The sequence below is a fragment of the Ascaphus truei genome, chromosome 10 (genome assembly GCF_040206685.1).
Source record: "Ascaphus truei isolate aAscTru1 chromosome 10, aAscTru1.hap1, whole genome shotgun sequence".
In the NCBI taxonomy this organism is placed as follows: Eukaryota; Metazoa; Chordata; class Amphibia; order Anura; family Ascaphidae; genus Ascaphus; species Ascaphus truei.
Genome location: NC_134492.1, coordinates 64,320,331 through 64,336,725, shown reverse-complemented (window position 1 = coordinate 64,336,725; position 16,395 = coordinate 64,320,331). Strand labels below are relative to the sequence as shown.

Genomic DNA, 16,395 nt, shown 5'->3' with positions numbered 1-16,395 from the left:
TTGGTGCACAGAGAGATAAAGTGACTTCCCAAGGTCACAAGGAGCCGTCACCAGGAACCGGACCAGACTCCCCTGATTCACACTCGGTGTCGCCGTTATCACCATCAGTGCCTTTACTCACTGAGACGCTCCTTCTGCCATGAAAACATGTGTGGTAACGCTATGCGGTGTGTCGGGGGGACAAGGCGCTGGCGGTGTGTCGGGGGACAAGGCGCTGGCGGTGTGTCGGGGGACAAGGCGCTGGTGGTGTGTCGGGGGGGACAAGGCGCTGGCGGTGTGTCGGGGGGACAAGGCTCTGGCGGTGTGTCGGGGGGACAAGGCGCTGGCGGTGTGTCGGGGGACAAGGCGCTGGCGGTGTGTCGGGGGACAAGGCGCTGGCGGAGTGTCGGGGGACAAGGCGCTGGCGGTGTGTCGGGGGACAAGGCGTTGGCGGTGTGTCGGGGGGACAAGGCGCTGGCGGTGTGTCGGGGGACAAGGCGCTGGCGGTGTGTCGGGGGACAAGGCGCTGGCGGTGTGTCGGGGGACAAGGGGCTGGCGGTGTGTCGGGGAACAAGGCGCTGGCGGTGTGTCGGGGGACAAGGCGCTGGCGGTGTGTCGGGGGACAAGGCGCTGGCGGTGTGTCGGGGGGACAAGGCGCTGGCGGTGTGTCGGGGGAACAAGGCGCTGGCGGTGTGTCGGGAGAACAAGGCGCTGGCGGTGTGTCAGGGGGACAAGGCGCTGGCGGTGTGTCGGGGGAACAAGGCGCTGGTGGTGTGTCGGGGGACAAGGCGCTGGTGGTGTGTCGGGGGACAAGGCGCTGGCGGAGTGTCGCGGGGACAAGGCGCTGGCGGTGTGTCGGGGGACAAGGCGCTGGCGGTGTGTCGGGGGACAAGGCGCTGGCGGTGTGTCGGGGAATAAGGTGCTGGCGGTGTGTTGGGGGACAAGGCGCTGGCGGTGTGTCGGGGACAAGGTGCTGGCTGTGTGTCGGGGGACAAGGCGCTGGCGGTGTGTCGGGGGACAAGGCGCTGGCGGTGTGTCGGGGGACAAGGGCTGGCGGTGTGTCGGGGGACAAGGCGCTGGCGGTGTGTCGGGGGACAAGGCGCTGGCGGTGTGTCGGGGACAAGGCGCTGGCGGTGTGTCGGGGGACAAGGCGCTGGCGGTGTGTCGGGGGACAAGGCGCTGGCGGTGTGTCGGGGGACAAGGCGCTGGCGGTGTGTCGGGGGACAAGGCGCTGGCGGTGTGTCGGGGGACAAGGCGCTGGCGCTGTGTCGGGGGACAAGGCGCTGGCGGTGTGTCGGGGGACAAGGCGCTGGCGGTGTGTCGGGGGACAAGGCGCTGGCGGTGTGTCGGGGGACAAGGCGCTGGCGGTGTGTCGGGGGACAAGGCGCTGGCGGTGTGTCGGGGGACAAGGCGCTGGCGGTGTGTCGGGGGACAAGGCGCTGGCGGTGTGTCGGGGGACAAGGTGCTGTCGGTGTGTCGGGGGACAAGGCGCTGGCGGTGTGTCGGGGAACAAGGCGCTGGCGCTGTGTCGGGGACAAGGCTCTGGCGGTGTGTCGGGGGACAAGGCGCTGGCGATGTGTCGGGGGACAAGGCGCTGGCGGTGTGTCGGGGACAAGGTGCTGGCGCTGGCGGTGTGTCGGGGGACAAGGTGCTGGCGGTGTGTCGGGGGACAAGGTGCTGGCGGTGTGTCGGGGGACAAGGCGCTGGCGGTGTGTCGGGGGACAAGGCGCTGGCGGTGTGTCGGGGGACAAGGTGCTGGCGGTGTGTCGGGGACAAGGTGCTGGCGGAGTGTCGCGGGGACAAGGCGCTGGCGGTGTGTCGGGGGACAAGGCGCTGGCGGTGTGTCGGGGGACAAGGCGCTGGCGGTGTGTCGGGGAATAAGGTGCTGGCGGTGTGTTGGGGGACAAGGCGCTGGCGGTGTGTCGGGGACAAGGTGCTGGCTGTGTGTCGGGGACAAGGCGCTGGCGGTGTGTCGGGGGACAAGGCGCTGGCGGTGTGTCGGGGGACAAGGTGCTGGCGGTGTGTCGGGGGACAAGGCGCTGGCGGTGTGTCGGGGGGACAAGGCGCTGGCGGTGTGTCGGGGGACAAGGCGCTGGCGGTGTGTCGGGGACAAGGCGCTGGCGGTGTGTCGGGGAACAAGGCGCTAGCGGTGTGTCGGGGGATATGGCGCTGGCGGTGTGTCGGGGAACAAGGCGCTGGCGGTGTGTCGGGGGACAAGGTGCTGGCGGTGTGTCGGGGGACAAGGCGCTGGCGGTGTGTCGGGGGACAAGGCGCTGGCGGTGTGTCGGGGACAAGGCGCTGGCGCTGTGTCGGGGGACAAGGCGCTGGCGGTGTGTCGGGGGACAAGGCGCTGGCGGTGTGTCGGGTGACAAGGCGCTGGCGGTGTGTCGGGGGACAAGGCGCTGGTGATGTGTCGGGGGACAAGGCGCTGGCGGTGTGTCGGGGACAAGGTGCTGGCACTGGCGGTGTGTCGGGGGACAAGGCGCTGGCGGTGTGTCGGGGGACAAGGCGCTGGCGGTGTGTCGGGGACAAGGTGCTGGCGCTGGCGGTGTGTCGGGGGGACAAGGTGCTGGCGGTGTGTCGGGGGACAAGGTTCTGGCGGTGTGTCGGGGACAAGGTGCTGGCGGAGTGTCGCGGGGACAAGGCGCTGGCGGTGTGTCGGGGGACAAGGCGCTGGCGGTGTGTCGGGGGACAAGGTGCTGGCGGTGTGTCGGGGGGACAAGGCGCTGGCGGTGTGTCGGGGGACAAGGCGCTGGCGGTGTGTCGGGGGACAAGGCGCTGGCGGTGTGTCGGGGGACAAGGCGCTGGCGGTGTGTCGGGGGGACAAGGCGCTGGCGGTGTGTCGGGGGACAAGGCGCTGGCGGTGTGTCGGGGGACAAGGCGCTGGCGGTGTGTCGGGGGACAAGGCGCTGGCGGTGTGTCGGGGGACAAGGCGCTGGCGGTGTGTCGGGGAACAAGGTGCTGCCGCTGGCGGTGTGTCGGGGGACAAGGAGCTGGCGGAGTGTCGCGGGGACAAGGTGCTGGCGGTGTGTCGGGGGACAAGGCGCTGGCGGTGTGTCGGGGGGACAAGGCGCTGGCGGTGTGTCGGGGGACAAGGCGCTGGCGCTGTGTCGGGGGACAAGGCGCTGGCGGTGTGTCGGGGAACAAGGCGCTGGCGGTGTGTCGGGGAACAAGGCGCTGGCGGTGTGTCGGGGAACAAGGCGCTGGCGGTGTGTCGGGGGACAAGGCGCTGGCGGTGTGTCGGGGGACAAGGCGCTGGCGGTGTGTCGGGGGACACGGCGCTGGCGGAGTGTCGGGGGACAAGGAGCTGGCGGTGTGTCGGGGGACAAGGCGCTGGCGGTGTGTCGGGGGACAAGGCGCTGGCGGTGTGTCGGGGGACAAGGCGCTGGCGGTGTGTCGGGGGGACAAGGCGCTGGCGGTGTGTCGGGGGGACAAGGCGCTGGCGGTGTGTCGGGGGGACAAGGCGCTGGCGGTGTGTCGGGGGGACAAGGCGCTGGCGGTGTGTCGGGGGACAAGGCGCTGGCGGAGTGTCGGGGGACAAAGCGCTGGCGGTGTGTCGGGAGACAAGGCGCTGGCGGTGTGTCGGGGAACAAGGCGCTGGTGCTGTGTCGGGGACAAGGCTCTGGCGGTGTGTCGGGGGACAAGGCGCTGGCGATGTGTCGGGGGACAAGGCGCTGGCGGTGTGTCGGGGACAAGGTGCTGGCGCTGGCGGTGTGTCGGGGGACAAGGTGCTGGCGGTGTGTCGGGGGACAAGGTGCTGGCGGTGTGTCGGGGGACAAGGCGCTGGCGGTGTGTCGGGGGACAAGGCGCTGGCGGTGTGTCGGGGGACAAGGTGCTGGCGGTGTGTCGGGGACAAGGTGCTGGCGGAGTGTCGCGGGGACAAGGCGCTGGCGGTGTGTCGGGGGACAAGGCGCTGGCGGTGTGTCGGGGGACAAGGCGCTGGCGGTGTGTCGGGGAATAAGGTGCTGGCGGTGTGTTGGGGGACAAGGCGCTGGCGGTGTGTCGGGGACAAGGTGCTGGCTGTGTGTCGGGGACAAGGCGCTGGCGGTGTGTCGGGGGACAAGGCGCTGGCGGTGTGTCGGGGGACAAGGTGCTGGCGGTGTGTCGGGGGACAAGGCGCTGGCGGTGTGTCGGGGGGACAAGGCGCTGGCGGTGTGTCGGGGGACAAGGCGCTGGCGGTGTGTCGGGGACAAGGCGCTGGCGGTGTGTCGGGGAACAAGGCGCTAGCGGTGTGTCGGGGGATATGGCGCTGGCGGTGTGTCGGGGAACAAGGCGCTGGCGGTGTGTCGGGGGACAAGGTGCTGGCGGTGTGTCGGGGGACAAGGCGCTGGCGGTGTGTCGGGGGACAAGGCGCTGGCGGTGTGTCGGGGACAAGGCGCTGGCGCTGTGTCGGGGGACAAGGCGCTGGCGGTGTGTCGGGGGACAAGGCGCTGGCGGTGTGTCGGGTGACAAGGCGCTGGCGGTGTGTCGGGGGACAAGGCGCTGGTGATGTGTCGGGGGACAAGGCGCTGGCGGTGTGTCGGGGACAAGGTGCTGGCACTGGCGGTGTGTCGGGGGACAAGGCGCTGGCGGTGTGTCGGGGGACAAGGCGCTGGCGGTGTGTCGGGGACAAGGTGCTGGCGCTGGCGGTGTGTCGGGGGGACAAGGTGCTGGCGGTGTGTCGGGGGACAAGGTTCTGGCGGTGTGTCGGGGACAAGGTGCTGGCGGAGTGTCGCGGGGACAAGGCGCTGGCGGTGTGTCGGGGGACAAGGCGCTGGCGGTGTGTCGGGGGACAAGGTGCTGGCGGTGTGTCGGGGGGACAAGGCGCTGGCGGTGTGTCGGGGGACAAGGCGCTGGCGGTGTGTCGGGGGACAAGGCGCTGGCGGTGTGTCGGGGGACAAGGCGCTGGCGGTGTGTCGGGGGGACAAGGCGCTGGCGGTGTGTCGGGGGACAAGGCGCTGGCGGTGTGTCGGGGGACAAGGCGCTGGCGGTGTGTCGGGGGACAAGGCGCTGGCGGTGTGTCGGGGGACAAGGCGCTGGCGGTGTGTCGGGGAACAAGGTGCTGCCGCTGGCGGTGTGTCGGGGGACAAGGCGCTGGCGGTGTGTCGGGGGACAAGGCGCTGGCGGTGTGTCGGGGGACACGGCGCTGGCGGAGTGTCGGGGGACAAGGAGCTGGCGGTGTGTCGGGGGACAAGGCGCTGGCGGTGTGTCGGGGGACAAGGCGCTGGCGGTGTGTCGGGGGACAAGGCGCTGGCGGTGTGTCGGGGGGACAAGGCGCTGGCGGTGTGTCGGGGGGACAAGGCGCTGGCGGTGTGTCGGGGGGACAAGGCGCTGGCGGTGTGTCGGGGGGACAAGGCGCTGGCGGTGTGTCGGGGGACAAGGCGCTGGCGGAGTGTCGGGGGACAAAGCGCTGGCGGTGTGTCGGGAGACAAGGCGCTGGCGGTGTGTCGGGGAACAAGGCGCTGGCGGTGTGTCGGGGACAAGGCGCTGGCGGTGTGTCGGGGAACAAGGCGCTGGCGGTGTGTCGGGGGACAAGGCGCTGGCGGTGTGTCGGGGGACAAGGCGCTGGCGGTGTGTCGGGGGACAAGGCGCTGGCGGTGTGTCGGGGGACAAGGCGCTGGCGGTGTGTCGGGGGACAAGGCGCTGGCGGTGTGTCGGGGGACAAGGTGCTGTCGGTGTGTCGGGGGACAAGGCGCTGGCGGTGTGTCGGGGAACAAGGCGCTGGCGCTGTGTCGGGGACAAGGCGCTGGCGGTGTGTCGGGGGACAAGGCGCTGGCGATGTGTCGGGGGACAAGGCGCTGGCGGTGTGTCGGGGACAAGGTGCTGGCGCTGGCGGTGTGTCGGGGGACAAGGTGCTGGCGGTGTGTCGGGGGACAAGGTGCTGGCGGTGTGTCGGGGGACAAGGCGCTGGCGGTGTGTCGGGGGACAAGGCGCTGGCGGTGTGTCGGGGGACAAGGTGCTGACGGTGTGTCGGGGACAAGGTGCTGGCGGAGTGTCGCGGGGACAAGGCGCTGGCGGTGTGTCGGGGGACAAGGCGCTGGCGGTGTGTCGGGGACAAGGCGCTGGCGGTGTGTCGGGGAATAAGGTGCTGGCGGTGTGTCGCGGGGACAAGGCGCTGGCGGTGTGTCGGGGGACAAGGCGCTGGCGGTGTGTCGGGGACAAGGTGCTGGCTGTGTGTCGGGGACAAGGCGCTGGCGGTGTGTTGGGGGACAAGGCGCTGGCGGTGTGTCGGGGACAAGGTGCTGGCTGTGTGTCGGGGACAAGGCGCTGGCGGTGTGTCGGGGGACAAGGCGCTGGCGGTGTGTCGGGGGACAAGGTGCTGGCGGTGTGTCGGGGGGACAAGGCGCTGGCGGTGTGTCGGGGGGACAAGGCGCTGGCGGTGTGTCGGGGGACAAGGCGCTGGCGGTGTGTCGGGGACAAGGCGCTGGCGGTGTGTCGGGGAACAAGGCGCTAGCGGTGTGTCGGGGGACATGGCGCTGGCGGTGTGTCGGGGAACAAGGCGCTGGCGGTGTGTCGGGGGACAAGGTGCTGGCGGTGTGTCGGGGGACAAGGCGCTGGCGGTGTGTCGGGGGACAAGGCGCTGGCGGTGTGTCGGGGGACAAGGCGCTGGCGGTGTGTCGGGTGACAAGGTGCTGTCGGTGTGTCGGGGGACAAGGCGCTGGCGGTGTGTCGGGTAACAAGGCGCTGGCGGTGTGTCGGGGGGACAAGGCGCTGGTGATGTGTCGGGGGACAAGGCGCTGGCGGTGTGTCGGGGACAAGGTGCTGGCGCTGGCGGTGTGTCGGGGGACAAGGCGCTGGCGGTGTGTCGGGGGACAAGGCGCTGGCGGTGTGTCGGGGACAAGGTGCTGGCGCTGGCGGTGTGTCGGGGGGACAAGGTGCTGGCGGTGTGTCGGGGGACAAGGTTCTGGCGGTGTGTCGGGGACAAGGTGCTGGCGGAGTGTCGCGGGGACAAGGCGCTGGCGGTGTGTCGGGGGACAAGGCGCTGGCGGTGTGTCGGGGGACAAAGTGCTGGCGGTGTGTCGGGGGGACAAGGCGCTGGCGGTGTGTCGGGGGACAAGGCGCTGGCGGTGTGTCGGGGGACAAGGCGCTGGCGGTGTGTCGGGGGACAAGGCGCTGGCGGTGTGTCGGGGGGACAAGGCGCTGGCGGTGTGTCGGGGGACAAGGCGCTGGCGGTGTGTCGGGGGACAAGGCGCTGGCGGTGTGTCGGGGGACAAGGCGCTGGCGGTGTGTCGGGGGACAAGGCGCTGGCGGTGTGTCGGGGAACAAGGTGCTGCCGCTGGCGGTGTGTCGGGGGACAAGGAGCTGGCGGAGTGTCGCGGGGACAAGGTGCTGGCGGTGTGTCGGGGGACAAGGCGCTGGCGGTGTGTCGGGGGGACAAGGCGCTGGCGGTGTGTCGGGGGACAAGGCGCTGGCGCTGTGTCGGGGGACAAGGCGCTGGCGGTGTGTCGGGGAACAAGGCGCTGGCGGTGTGTCGGGGAACAAGGCGCTGGCGGTGTGTCGGGGGACAAGGCGCTGGCGGTGTGTCGGGGGACAAGGCGCTGGCGGTGTGTCGGGGGACACGGCGCTGGCGGAGTGTCGGGGGACAAGGAGCTGGCGGTGTGTCGGGGGACAAGGCGCTGGCGGTGTGTCGGGGGACAAGGCGCTGGCGGTGTGTCGGGGGGACAAGGCGCTGGCGGTGTGTCGGGGGGACAAGGCGCTGGCGGTGTGTTGGGGGGACAAGGCGCTGGCGGTGTGTCGGGGGGACAAGGCGCTGGCGGTGTGTCGGGGGACAAGGCGCTGGCGGAGTGTCGGGGGACAAAGCGCTGGCGGTGTGTCGGGAGACAAGGCGCTGGCGGTGTGTCAGGGAACAAGGCGCTGGCGGTGTGTCGGGGACAAGGCGCTGGCGGTGTGTCGGGGAACAAGGCGCTGGCGGTGTGTCGGGGGACAAGGCGCTGGCGGTGTGTGTGGGGGACAAGGCGCTGGCGGTGTGTGTGGGGGACAAGGCGCTGGCGGTGTGTCGGGGGACAAGGCGCTGGCGGTGTGTCGGGGGACAAGGCGCTGGCGGTGTGTCGGGGGACAAGGTGCTGGCGGTGTGTCGGGGAACAAGGCGCTGGCGGTGTGTGGGGGACAAGGCGCTGGCGGTGTGCCGGGGGACAAGGCGCTGGCGGTGTGTCGGGGGACAAGGCGCTGGCGGTGTGTCGGGGGACAAGGCGCTGGCGGTGTGTCGGGGGACAAGGCGCTGGCGGTGTGTCGGGGAACAAGGCGCTGGCGGTGTGTCGGGGGACAAGGCGCTGGCGGTGTGTCGGGGACAAGGCGCTGGCGGTGTGTCGGGGAACAAGGCGCTGGCGGTGTGTCGGGGGACAAGGCGCTGGCGGTGTGTCGGGGGTCAAGGCGCTGGCGGTGTGTCGGGGGACAAGGCGCTGGCGGTGTGTCGGGGGACAAGGCCCTGGCGGTGTGTCGGCGGACAAGGCGCTGGCGTTGTGTCGGGGGACAAGGTGCTGGCGGTGTGTCGGGGAATAAGGCGCTGGCGGTGTGTCGGGGGACAGGGCGCTGGCGGTGTGTCGGGGGACAAGGCGCTGGCGGTGTGTCGGGGAACAAGGCGCTGGCGGTGTGTGTCGGGGGACAAGGCGCTGGCGGTGTGTGTCGGGGGACAAGGCGCTGGCGGTGTGTCGGGGGACAAGGCGCTGGCGGTGTGTGTCGGGGGACAAGGCGCTGGCGGTGTGTCGGGGGACAAGGCGCTGGCGGTGTGTCGGGGGACAAGGCGCTGGCGGTGTGTCGGGGGACAAGGCGCTGGCGGTGTGTCGAGGGACAAGGCGCTGGCGGTGTGTGTCGGGGGACAAGGCGCTGGCGGTGTGTCGGGGGACAAGGCGCTGGCGGTGTGTCGTGGGACAAGGCGCTGGCGGTGTGTGTCGGGGGACAAGGTGCTGGCGGTGTGTCGGGGGACAAGGCGCTGGCGGTGTGTGTCGGGGGACAAGGCGCTGGCGGTGTGTGTCGGGGGACAAGGCGCTGGCGGTGTGTCGGGGGACAAGGCGCTGGCGGTGTGTCGGGGGACAAGGCGCTGGCGGTGTGTCGGGGGACAAGGCGCTGGCGGTGTGTCGGGGGACAAGGCGCTGGCGGTGTGTCGGGGGACAAGGCGCTGGCGGAGTGTCGGGGGACAAGGCGCTGGCGGTGTGTCGGGGGACAAGGCGCTGGCGCTGGCGGTGTGTCGGGGGGACAAGGTGCTGGCGGTGTGTCGGGGGACAAGGTTCTGGCGGTGTGTCGGGGACAAGGAGCTGGCGGTGTGTCGGGGGACAAGGCGCTGGCGGTGTGTCGGGGGGACAAGGCGCTGGCGGTGTGTCGGGGGGACAAGGCGCTGGCGGTGTGTCGGGGGGACAAGGCGCTGGCGGTGTGTCGGGGGGACAAGGCGCTGGCGGTGTGTCGGGGGACAAGGCGCTGGCGGAGTGTCGGGGGACAAAGCGCTGGCGGTGTGTCGGGGGGACAAGGCGCTGGCGGTGTGTCGGGGGACAAGGCGCTGGCGGTGTGTCGGGGGGACAAGGCGCTGGCGGTGTGTCGGGGGGACAAGGCGCTGGCGGTGTGTGTCGGGGGACAAGGCGCTGGCGGTGTGTCGGGGGACAAGGCGCTGGCGGTGTGTCGGGGGACAAGGCGCTGGCGGTGTGTCGGGGGACAAGGCGCTGGCGGTGTGTCGGGGGACAAGGCGCTGGCGGTGTGTCGGGGGACAAGGCGCTGGCGGAGTGTCGGGGGACAAGGCGCTGGCGGTGTGTCGGGGGACAAGGCGCTGGCGCTGGCGGTGTGTCGGGGGGACAAGGTGCTGGCGGTGTGTCGGGGGACAAGGTTCTGGCGGTGTGTCGGGGACAAGGAGCTGGCGGTGTGTCGGGGGACAAGGCGCTGGCGGTGTGTCGGGGGGACAAGGCGCTGGCGGTGTGTCGGGGGGACAAGGCGCTGGCGGTGTGTCGGGGGGACAAGGCGCTGGCGGTGTGTCGGGGGGACAAGGCGCTGGCGGTGTGTCGGGGGACAAGGCGCTGGCGGAGTGTCGGGGGACAAAGCGCTGGCGGTGTGTCGGGAGACAAGGCGCTGGCGGTGTGTCGGGGAACAAGGCGCTGGCGGTGTGTCGGGGACAAGGCGCTGGCGGTGTGTCGGGGAACAAGGCGCTGGCGGTGTGTCGGGGGACAAGGCGCTGGCGGTGTGTGTGGGGGACAAGGCGCTGGCGGTGTGTGTGGGGGACAAGGCGCTGGCGGTGTGTCGGGGGACAAGGCGCTGGCGGTGTGTGGGGGACAAGGCGCTGGCGGTGTGTCGGGGGACAAGGTGCTGGCGGTGTGTCGGGGGACAAGGCGCTGGCGGTGTGTCGGGGGACAAGGCGCTGGCGGTGTGTCGGGGAACAAGGTGCTGGCGGTGTGCCGGGGGACAAGGCGCTGGCGGTGTGTCGGGGAACAAGGCGCTGGCGGTGTGTGTCGGGGGACAAGGCGCTGGCGGTGTGTGTCGGGGGACAAGGCGCTGGCGGTGTGTCGGGGGACAAGGCGCTGGCGGTGTGTGTCGGGGGACAAGGCGCTGGCGGTGTGTGTCGGGGGACAAGGCGCTGGCGGTGTGTCGGGGGACAAGGCGCTGGCGGTGTGTCGGGGGACAAGGCGCTGGCGGTGTGTCGGGGGACAAGGCGCTGGCGGTGTGTCGGGGGGACAAGGCGCTGGCGGTGTGTCGGGGGACAAGGCGCTGGCGGTGTGTCGGGGGACAAGGCGCTGGCGGTGTGTCGGGGGACAAGGCGCTGGCGGTGTGTCGGGGGACAAGGCGCTGGCGGTGTGTCGGGGAACAAGGTGCTGCCGCTGGCGGTGTGTCGGGGGACAAGGAGCTGGCGGAGTGTCGCGGGGACAAGGTGCTGGCGGTGTGTCGGGGGACAAGGCGCTGGCGGTGTGTCGGGGGGACAAGGCGCTGGCGGTGTGTCGGGGGACAAGGCGCTGGCGCTGTGTCGGGGGACAAGGCGCTGGCGGTGTGGTCGGGGAACAAGGCGCTGGCGGTGTGTCGGGGAACAAGGCGCTGGCGGTGTGTCGGGGGACAAGGCGCTGGCGGTGTGTCGGGGGACAAGGCGCTGGCGGTGTGTCGGGGGACACGGCGCTGGCGGAGTGTCGGGGGACAAGGAGCTGGCGGTGTGTCGGGGGACAAGGCGCTGGCGGTGTGTCGGGGGACAAGGCGCTGGCGGTGTGTCGGGGGACAAGGCGCTGGCGGTGTGTCGGGGGGACAAGGCGCTGGCGGTGTGTCGGGGGGACAAGGCGCTGGCGGTGTGTCGGGGGGACAAGGCGCTGGCGGTGTGTCGGGGGGACAAGGCGCTGGCGGTGTGTCGGGGGACAAGGCGCTGGCGGAGTGTCGGGGGACAAAGCGCTGGCGGTGTGTCGGGAGACAAGGCGCTGGCGGTGTGTCAGGGAACAAGGCGCTGGCGGTGTGTCGGGGACAAGGCGCTGGCGGTGTGTCGGGGAACAAGGCGCTGGCGGTGTGTCGGGGGACAAGGCGCTGGCGGTGTGTGTGGGGGACAAGGCGCTGGCGGTGTGTGTGGGGGACAAGGCGCTGGCGGTGTGTCGGGGGACAAGGCGCTGGCGGTGTGTCGGGGGACAAGGTGCTGGCGGTGTGTCGGGGGACAAGGTGCAGGCGGTGTGTCGGGGAACAAGGCGCTGGCGGTGTGTGGGGGACAAGGCGCTGGCGGTGTGCCGGGGGACAAGGCGCTGGCGGTGTGTCGGGGGACAAGGCGCTGGCGGTGTGTCGGGGGACAAGGCGCTGGCGGTGTGTCGGGGGACAAGGCGCTGGCGGTGTGTCGGGGGACAAGGCGCTGGCGGTGTGTCGGGGAACAAGGCGCTGGCGGTGTGTCGGGGGACAAGGCGCTGGCGGTGTGTCGGGGACAAGGCGCTGGCGGTGTGTCGGGGAACAAGGCGCTGGCGGTGTGTCGGGGGACAAGGCGCTGGCGGTGTGTCGGGGGTCAAGGCGCTGGCGGTGTGTCGGGGGACAAGGCGCTGGCGGTGTGTCGGGGGACAAGGCCCTGGCGGTGTGTCGGCGGACAAGGCGCTGGCGTTGTGTCGGGGGACAAGGTGCTGGCGGTGTGTCGGGGAATAAGGCGCTGGCGGTGTGTCGGGGGACAGGGCGCTGGCGGTGTGTCGGGGGACAAGGCGCTGGCGGTGTGTCGGGGAACAAGGCGCTGGCGGTGTGTGTCGGGGGACAAGGCGCTGGCGGTGTGTGTCGGGGGACAAGGCGCTGGCGGTGTGTCGGGGGACAAGGCGCTGGCGGTGTGTGTCGGGGGACAAGGCGCTGGCGGTGTGTCGGGGGACAAGGCGCTGGCGGTGTGTCGGGGGACAAGGCGCTGGCGGTGTGTCGGGGGACAAGGCGCTGGCGGTGTGTCGAGGGACAAGGCGCTGGCGGTGTGTGTCGGGGGACAAGGCGCTGGCGGTGTGTCGGGGGACAAGGCGCTGGCGGTGTGTCGTGGGACAAGGCGCTGGCGGTGTGTGTCGGGGGACAAGGTGCTGGCGGTGTGTCGGGGGACAAGGCGCTGGCGGTGTGTGTCGGGGGACAAGGCGCTGGCGGTGTGTGTCGGGGGACAAGGTGCTGGCGGTGTGTTGGGGGACAAGGCGCTGGCGGTGTGTCGGGGGACAAGGCGCTGGCGGTGTGTCGGGGGACAAGGCGCTGGCGGTGTGTCGGGGGACAAGGCGCTGGCGGTGTGTCGGGGGACAAGGCGCTGGCGGAGTGTCGGGGGACAAGGCGCTGGCGGTGTGTCGGGGGACAAGGCGCTGGCGCTGGCGGTGTGTCGGGGGGACAAGGTGCTGGCGGTGTGTCGGGGGACAAGGTTCTGGCGGTGTGTCGGGGACAAGGAGCTGGCGGTGTGTCGGGGGACAAGGCGCTGGCGGTGTGTCGGGGGGACAAGGCGCTGGCGGTGTGTCGGGGGGACAAGGCGCTGGCGGTGTGTCGGGGGACAAGGCGCTGGCGGTGTGTCGGGGGGACAAGGCGCTGGCGGTGTGTCGGGGGACAAGGCGCTGGCGGAGTGTCGGGGGACAAAGCGCTGGCGGTGTGTCGGGAGACAAGGCGCTGGCGGTGTGTCGGGGAACAAGGCGCTGGCGGTGTGTCGGGGACAAGGCGCTGGCGGTGTGTCGGGGAACAAGGCGCTGGCGGTGTGTCGGGGGACAAGGCGCTGGCGGTGTGTGTGGGGGACAAGGCGCTGGCGGTGTGTGTGGGGGACAAGGCGCTGGCGGTGTGTCGGGGGACAAGGCGCTGGCGGTGTGTGGGGGACAAGGCGCTGGCGGTGTGTCGGGGGACAAGGTGCTGGCGGTGTGTCGGGGGACAAGGCGCTGGCGGTGTGTCGGGGGACAAGGCGCTGGCGGTGTGTCGGGGAACAAGGCGCTGGCGGTGTGCCGGGGGACAAGGCGCTGGCGGTGTGTCGGGGAACAAGGCGCTGGCGGTGTGTGTCGGGGGACAAGGCGCTGGCGGTGTGTGTCGGGGGACAAGGCGCTGGCGGTGTGTCGGGGGACAAGGCGCTGGCGGTGTGTGTCGGGGGACAAGGCGCTGGCGGTGTGTCGGGGGACAAGGCGCTGGCGGTGTGTCGGGGGACAAGGCGCTGGCGGTGTGTCGGGGGACAAGGCGCTGGCGGTGTGTCGAGGGACAAGGCGCTGGCGGTGTGTGTCGGGGGACAAGGTGCTGGCGGTGTGTCGGGGGACAAGGCGCTGGCGGTGTGTCGTGGGACAAGGCGCTGGCGGTGTGTCGGGGACAAGGCGCTGGCGGTGTGTCGGGGGACAAGGCGCTGGCGGTGTGTCGGGGGACAAGGCGCTGGCGGTGTGTCGGGGGACAAGGCGCTGGCGGTGTGTCGGGGGACAAGGCGCTGGCGGTGTGTCGAGGGACAAGGCGCTGGCGGTGTGTGTCGGGGGACAAGGTGCTGGCGGTGTGTCGGGGGACAAGGCGCTGGCGGTGTGTCGTGGGACAAGGCGCTGGCGGTGTGTGTCGGGGGACAAGGTGCTGGCGGTGTGTCGGGGGACAAGGCGCTGGCGGTGTGTGTCGGGGGACAAGGCGCTGGCGGTGTGTCGGGGGACAAGGCGCTGGCGGTGTGTCGGGGGACAAGGCGCTGGCGGTGTGTCGGGGGACAAGGCGCTGGCGGTGTGTCGGGGGACAAGGCGCTGGCGGTGTGTCGGGGGACAAGGCGCTGGCGGAGTGTTGGGGGACAAGGTGCTGGCGGTGTGTCGGTGGACAAGGCGCTGGCTGTGTGTCGGGGGACAAGGCGCTGGCGGAGTGTCGGGGGACAAGGCGCTGGCGGTGTGTCGGGGGACAAGGCGCTGGCTGTGTGTCGGGGGACAAGGCGCTGGCTGTGTGTCGGGGGACAAGGCGCTGGCGGAGTGTCGGGGGACAAGGCGCTGGCGCTGTCCCCGCTTGAATTTGCAACCCTGGCACTTGAGGGGTGAATGCATTTTTGGCACCGAAGACTCCTTGCAATGGGATGCAGTGCAGACCTGACAGTGAAGGGTTAATAGAAATAATGGCTTCATTAACCACCTCCAATCAGTGAGCCCCTAGTAGGAAACGCCTCCCACACACTGCTTTCTCCCTGATAAAAGTCCCACTCTGCTTAGTGCAACTCTGTGTATAAGCATATTCCTCCCCCAGATCTCCCTGGCCGGACTTTGCAAGGGTTTGCCTGTTTCTTTGCTTGCGTAGAAAGGAAATAATCCCAGCAGACCTCATTGTATATCTTTATTTATATAGCGCCAAAAGTGTACTCAGCGCTTCACAAAGAATACAGTACAGGGAATTATAATAATGCATAAAGCGCAGCGAAATCAGACAATAGGAAAGGAAATCCCTGCCCCGAAGAGCTTACAATCTAAGAGGTATGTTGGGAGAGTTACAGTGACAGCAGGTGAGGGAATAAGTGCAGGAGATGGCAGTGTCTGGTCACAATGGGTGGTAGGAGTGACTGAGTGTGGGACAGTAGCCAGAGGCTATTGGGATGCTTGATTTGTGGGATGAGTTTTAAGGTTGGTCAGGATTAAATCAGAAGGTTAACACCAGAAGGTGTGAGAGCGGTAACTCAGGGGGGGGGAGGTGTGAGAGAGGTAACTCGGGGGGGGGGGGGAGTTTTGAGAGAGGTAACTCAGGGGGGGGGGAGGTTTGAGAGAGGTAACTCAGGGGGGGGGGAGGTGTGAGAGCGGTAACTCAGGGGGGGGGGGGGGGTGTTAGAGAGGTAACTCAGGGGGGGAGGTGTGAGAGAGGTAACTCGGGGAGGGGGAGGTGTGAGAGAGGTAACTCAGGGAGGGGGAGGTATGAGAGGTAACGGGGGGGGAGGTGTGAGATAGGTAACTCAGGGAGGGGGAGGTGTGAGAGAGGTAACTCAGGGAGGGGGAGGTGTGAGAGAGGTAACTCGGGGGGGAACTGTGAGTGAGGTAACTCGGGGGGGAACTGTGAGTGAGGTAACTCGGGGGGGAACTGTGAGTGAGGTAACTCGGGGGGGAACTGTGAGTGAGGTAGCTTGGGGGGGAGGTGTGAGAGAGGTAACTCGGGGGGGGGAACTGTGAGTGAGGTAACTAGGGGGGGAACTGTGAGTGAGGTAACTCAGGGGGGGAGGTGTGAGTGAGGTAACTCAGGGGAAAGGTGTGAGTGAGGTAACTCGGGGGGAGGTGTGAGTGAGGTAACACGGGGGGGAACTGTGTGAGGTAACTCAGGGGGGAGGTGTGAGTGAGGTAACTCGGGGGGGAGGTGTGAGTGAGGTAACTCGGGGGGGGAACTGTGAGTGAGGTAACGGGGGGGAACTGTGAGAGAGGTAACGGGGGGAACTGTGAGAGAGGTAACTCGGGGGGAGGTGTGAGAGAGGTAACTCGGGGGGGGGGGGGAACTGTGAGAGAGGTAACTCGGGGGGGAACTGTGAGAGAGGTAACTCGGGGGGGAGGTGTAACAGAGGTAACTCGGGGGGAGCTGTGAGAAAGGTAACTCGGGGGGGGGAGGTGTGACAGAGGTAACTCGGGGGGAAGCTGTGGGAGAGGTAACACGGGGGGGAACTGTGAGAGAGGTAACTCGGGGGGGGAGGTGTGAGAAAGATAACTCGGGGGGGAGGTGTGACAGAGGTAACTCGGGGGGGAGCTGTGGGAGAGGTAACACGGGGGAACTGTGGGAGAGGTAACACGGGGGGGAACTGTGAGAGAGATAACTCGGGGGGGTGTGTGACAGAGGTAACTCGGGGGGGAACTGTGAGAGAGATAACTCGGGGGGGGGGGGAGGTGTGACAGAGGTAACTCGGGGGGGGGGGAGCTGTGGGAGAGGTAACTCGGGGGGGAGCTGTGGGAGAGGTAACTCGGGGTGGGGGGGAGGTGTGACAGAGGTAACTCGGGGGGGGGAGCTGTGGGAGAGGTAACTCGGGGTGGGGGGGGAGGTGTGACAGAGGTAACGGGGGGAGCTGTGGGAGAGGTAACTCGGGAGGAAGCTGTGGGAGAGGTAACACGGGGGGAACTGTGG

General features: G+C 69.5%; 1 protein-coding gene across 4 annotated transcripts in view; it reads left to right on the top strand.

Annotated features, from left to right (window-relative positions):
• AGL (amylo-alpha-1,6-glucosidase and 4-alpha-glucanotransferase) overlaps positions 1–16,395 on the top strand; it is a 340,722-nt gene that overhangs the window by 273,255 nt on the left and 51,072 nt on the right. The gene's annotated exons all lie outside the window — the stretch shown is intronic.